The sequence below is a fragment of the Bombus affinis genome, unplaced genomic scaffold, assembly GCF_024516045.1.
Source record: "Bombus affinis isolate iyBomAffi1 unplaced genomic scaffold, iyBomAffi1.2 ctg00000386.1, whole genome shotgun sequence".
Lineage (NCBI taxonomy): Eukaryota > Metazoa > Arthropoda > Insecta > Hymenoptera > Apidae > Bombus > Bombus affinis.
The window spans coordinates 33,624-39,655 of NW_026109059.1; positions in this window are offsets into that span (position 1 = coordinate 33,624).

Here is a 6,032-nt window from a genome sequence, read left to right on the forward strand (position 1 = left end):
ATGGCTGACAAAATTAGGTACTAACACGAAATATGTGCAAGGGGAAATAATGTATACGTATGGCTTGGAAATTGTGATCGCTGCTCGCTCGATCCCCTCGCTCGTGAAAATCTAGTCCAATCTCACAACCGATCCGACGAGTTCGCAAATTCGAAATATGTCACCGCCATATCGAATAATGAACGCAAGATGGATTGATCTTAGGTTAGACTATAGTTTTCGAGCGAGCACGGCGAGCGAGAGACGGGGAAAGTTGTGTCACAATCCAACGGTTTGGCACATGGGGACATTGAAATATTCGCACCAGTCCGAGGAGCCGGAAGTGTGTATCCTATTGCCCACTGACAAATGTATACAGTTTACCAATAATTTCACATAAATAGTATTATTTCCACATACTACAGTGCAATGTGATGTCCGAAATGGCTGACAAAATTGGGGAATAACATGAAATATATGCAAGGCAATATAAGGTATATGTGTAGCTTGGAAACTGTGTCCGTTGCTCGCTCGCTCCGCTCGCTCGTAAAAATCTAGTCCAATCTCACAACCGATCCGACGAGTTCGCAAATTCGAAATATGTCACCGCCATATCGAATAATGAACGCAAGATGGATTGGTTATAGGTTAGACTATAGTTTTCGAGCGAGCTCGGCGAGCGAGGGACGGGGAAAGTTGTGTCACAATCCAACGGTTTGGCACATGGGGACATTGAAATATTCGCACCAGCCCGAGGAGCCGGAAGTCTTTATCCTATTGCCCACTGACAAATGTATACAGTTTACCAATAGTTTCACATAAATAGTACTATTTCCACATACTACAGTGCAATGTGATGTCCGAAATGGCTGACAAAATTAGGTAATAACACGAAATACATGCAAGGCAATATAAGGTATATGTGTAGCTTGGAAATTGTGTCCGTTGCTCGCTCGCTCCGCTCGCTCGTAAAAATCTAGTCCAACCTCACAACCGATCCGACACGTTCGCAAATTCGAAATATGTCACCGCCATATCGAATAATGAACGCAAGATGGATTGGTTATAGGTTTGGCTATAGCTGTCGAGCGAGCGCAGCGAGCGAGAGACGCGTAATGGTGTGTCACAATCCAACGGTTTGGCACATGGGGACATTGAAATATTCGCACCAGCCTGAGGAGCCGGAAGTCTTTATCCTATTGACCACTGACAAATGTATACAGTTTACCAATAGTTTCACATAAATAGTACTATTTCCACATACTACAGTGCAATGTGATGCCCGAAATGGCTGACAAAATTAGGTACTAACACGAAATACGTGCAAGGCAATATAAGGTATATGTACAGCTTGGAAATTGTGACCGTTGCTCGCTCGCTCCTCTCGCTCGTAAAAATCTAGTCCAACCTCACAACCGATCCGACGCGTTCGCAAATTCGAAATATGTCGCCACAATATCGAATAATGAACGCAAGATAGATTGGTTTTAGGTTATGCTATAGCTTTCGAGCGAGCGTAGCGAGCGAGAGACGCGTAAATGTGTGTCACAAACCAACGGTTTGGCACATACGGACATTGAAATATGCGCACCAGCCGGACGAGCCGGAAGTCTTTATCCTATTGCCTACTGACAAATGTTTACAGTTTACCTATAGTTTCATATAAATGGTACTATTTCCTCATAGTAGAGTGCAATGTGATGTTCGAAATGGCTGACAAAATTAGGTACTAACACGAAATATGTGCAAGGCAATATAAGGTATATGTATAGCTTGGAAATTGTGATCGCTGTACGCTCGCTCCGCTCGCTCGTAAAAATCTAGTCCAACCTCACAACCGATCCGACACGTTCGCAAATTCGAAATATGTCGCCACCATATCGAATAATGAACGCAAGATGGATTGATATTAGGTTAGGCTATAGATTTCGAGCGAGCGCAGCGAGCGAGAGACGCTTAAATGTGTGTCACAAACCAACGGTTCGGCACATACGGACATTGAAATATTGCGAACCAGCCCGAGGAGCCGGAAGTCCTTATCCTATTGCCTATTGACAAATGTTTACAGATTACCTATAGTTTCACATAAATATTACTATTTCCTCATTGTACAGTGCAATGTGATGTCCGAAATGGCTGACAAAATTAGGTTCTAACACGAAATATGTGCAAGGCAATATAAGGTATATGTATAGCTTGGAAATTGTGAGCGTTGCTCGCTCGCTCCTCTCGCTCGTAAAAATCTAGTCCAACCTCACAACCGATCCGACACGTTCGCAAATTCGAAATATGTCGCCACCATATCGAATAATAACGCAAAATGGATTGGTTGTAGGTTAGGCTATAGCTTTCGAGCGAGCGCAGCGAGCGAGAGACGCGTAATGGTGTGTCAGAAACCAACGGTTTGGCACATACGGACATTGAAATATGCGCACCAGCCCGAGGAGCCGGAAGTCTTTATCCTATTGCCTATTGACAAATGTTTACAAATTACCTATAGTTTCACATAAATATTATTATTTCCTCATTGTACAGTGCAATGTGATGTCCGAAATGGCTGACAAAATGAGGTACTAACACGAAATATGTGCAAGGCAATATAAGGTATATGTATAGCTTGGAAATTGTGACCGTTGCTCGCTCGCTCCTCTCGCTCGTGAAAATCTAGTCCAACCTCACAACCGATCCGACACGTTCGCAAATTCGAAATATGTCGCCACCATATCGAATAATGAACGCAAGATGGATTGGTTTTAGGTTATGCTATAGTTTTCGAGCGAGCGCGGCGAGGGAGAGACGCGTAAATGTGTGTCATAAACCAACGGTTTGGCACATACGGATATTGAAATCTGTGCACCAGCCCGAGGAGCCGGAAGTCTTTATCCTATTGCCTACTGACAAATGTTTACAGTTTACCAATAGTATCACATAAATAGTACTATTTCCTCATAGTAGAGTGCAATATGATGTCCGAAATGGCTGACAAAATTAGCTACTAACACGAAATACATGCAAGGCAATATAAGGTATATGTACAGCTTGGAAATTGTGACCGTTGCTCGCTCGCTCCGCTCGCACGTAAAAATTTAGTCCAACCTCACATCCGATCCGACACGTTCCCAAATTTGAATTTGGTTTCCTCCATATCGAATGACTAACGCAAGAGGGATTCGTTCTAGGTTAGGCTATAGTTTTCGAGCGACCGCAGCGAGCGTGAGACGCATAAAGGTGTGTCACAAACCAACGGTTTGGCACATAAGGACATTGAAACATTCGCACCAGCCCGAGGAGCCGGAAGCCTTTATCCTATTGCCTACTGACAAATGTATACAGTTTACCTATAGTTACACTTAAATAGTACTATTTCCTCATAGTACAGGGCAATGTGTTGTCCGAAATGGCTGACAAAATTACGTACTAACACGAAATACATGCAAGGCAATATAAGGTATATGTACAGCTTGGAAATTGTGACCGTTGCTCGCTCGCTCCGCTCGCACGTAAAAATTTAGTCCAACCTCACATCCGATCCGACACGTTCCCAAATTTGAATTTGGTTTCCTCCATATCGAATGACTAACGCAAGAGGGATTCGTTCTAGGTTAGGCTATAGTTTTCGAGCGACCGCAGCGAGCGTGAGACGCATAAAGGTGTGTCACAAACCAACGGTTTGGCACATAAGGACATTGAAACATTCGCACCAGCCCGAGGAGACGGAAGCCTTTATCCTATTGCCTACTGACAAATGTATACAGTTTACCTATAGTTACACTTAAATAGTACTATTTCCTCATAGTACAGGGCAATGTGTTGTCCGAAATGGCTGACAAAATTAGGTACTAACACGAAATATGTGCAAGGCAATATAAGTTATATGTATAGCTTGGAAATTGTGATCGTTGCTCGCTCGCTCCTCTCGCTCGTAAAAATCTAGTCCAACCTCACAACCGATCCGACACGTTCGCAAATTCGAAATATGTCACCGCCATATCGAATAATGAACGCAAGATGGATTGGTTATAGGTTAGGCTATAGCTGTCGAGCGAGCGCAGCGAGCGAGAGACGCGTAATGGTGTGTCACAAACCAACGGTTTGGCACATACGGACATTGAAACATTCGCACCAGCCCGAGGAGCCGGAAGTCTTTATCCTATTGCCTATTGACAAATGTTTACAGATTACCTATAGTTTCACATAAATATTACTATTTCCTCATTGTACAGTGCAATGTGATGTCCGAAATGGCTGACAAAATTAGGTACTAACACGAAATATGTGCAAGGCAATATAAGGTATATGTATAGCTTGGAAATTGTGAGCGTTGCTCGCTCGCTCCTCTCGCTCGTAAAAATCTAGTCCAACCTCACAACCGATCCGACACGTTCGCAAATTCGAAATATGTCGCCACCATATCGAATAATAACGCAAAATGGATTGGTTGTAGGTTAGGCTATAGCTTTCGAGCGAGCGCAGCGAGCGAGAGACGCGTAATGGTGTGTCACAAACCAACGGTTTGGCACATACGGACATTGAAATATGCGCACCAGCCCGAGGAGCCGGAAGTCTTTATCCTATTGCCCACTGACAAATGTATACAGTTTACCAATAGTTTCAGATAAATACTACTATTTCCTCATAGTACAGTGCAATGTGATGTCCGAAATGGCTGACAAAATTGGGTACTAACACGAAATACATGCAAGGCAATATAAGGTATATGCACTGCTTGGAAATTGTGACCGTTGCTCGCTCGCTCCGCTCGCTCGTAAAAATCTAGTCGAACCTCACAACCGATCCGACACGTTCGCAAATTCGAAATATGTCGCCGCCATGTCGAATAATGAACGCAAGATGGATTGGTCTTAGGTTAGACTATAGTTTTCGAGCTAGCACGGCGAGCGAGGGACGGGGAAAGTTGTTTCACAATCCAACGGTTTGGCACATGGGGACATTGAAATATTCGCACCAGCCCGAGGAGCCGGAAGTCTTTATCCTATTGCCCACTGACAAATGTATACAGTTTACCAATAGTTTCACATAAATAGTACTATTTCCACATACTACAGAGCAATGTGATGTCCGAAATGGCTGACAAAATTAGGTAATAACACGAAATATATGCAAAGCAATATAAGGTATATGTATAGCTTGGAAATTGTGATCGCTGCTCGCTCGCTCCGCTCGCTCGTAAAAATCTAGTCCAACCTCACAACCGATCCGACACGTTCGCAAATTCGAAATATGTCGCCACCATATCGAATAATGAACGCAAGATGGATTGGTTTTAGGTTATGCTATAGTTTTCGAGCGAGCGCAGCGAGGGAGAGACGCGTAAATGTGTGTCATAAACCAACGGTTTGGCACATACGGATATTTAAATCTGTGCACCAGCCCGAGGAGCCGGAAGTCTTTATCCTATTGCCTACTGACAAATGTTTACAGTTTACGAATAGTTTCACATAAATAGTACTATTTCCACATAGTAAAGTGCAATGTGATGTCAGAAATGGCTGACAAAACTAGGTTATAACACGAAATATATGCAAGGCAATATAAGGTATATGTATAGCTTGGAAATTGTGATCGTTGCTCGCTCGCTCCACTCGCTCGCAAAAATCTAGTCCAACCTCACAACCGATCCGACACGTTCGCGAATTCGAAATATGTCGCCACCATATCGAATAATGAACGCAAGATGGATTCGTTTTAGGTTGGGCAATAGCTTTCGAGCGAGCGCAGCGAGCGAGGGACGTGTAAACGTGTGTCACAAACCAACGGTTTGGAACATACGGACATTGAAATATTCGCACCAGCCCGAGGAGCCGGAAGTCTTTATCGAATTGCCTACTGACAAATGTTTACAGTTTATGAATAGTTTCACATAAATAGTACTATTTCCACATAGTAAAGTGCAATGTGATGTCAGAAATGGCTGACAAAATTAGGTAATAACACGAAATATATGCAAGGCAATATAAGGTATATGTATAGCTTGCAAATTGTGAGCGTTGCTCGCTCGCTCCTCTCGCTCGTAAAAATCTAGTCCAACCTCA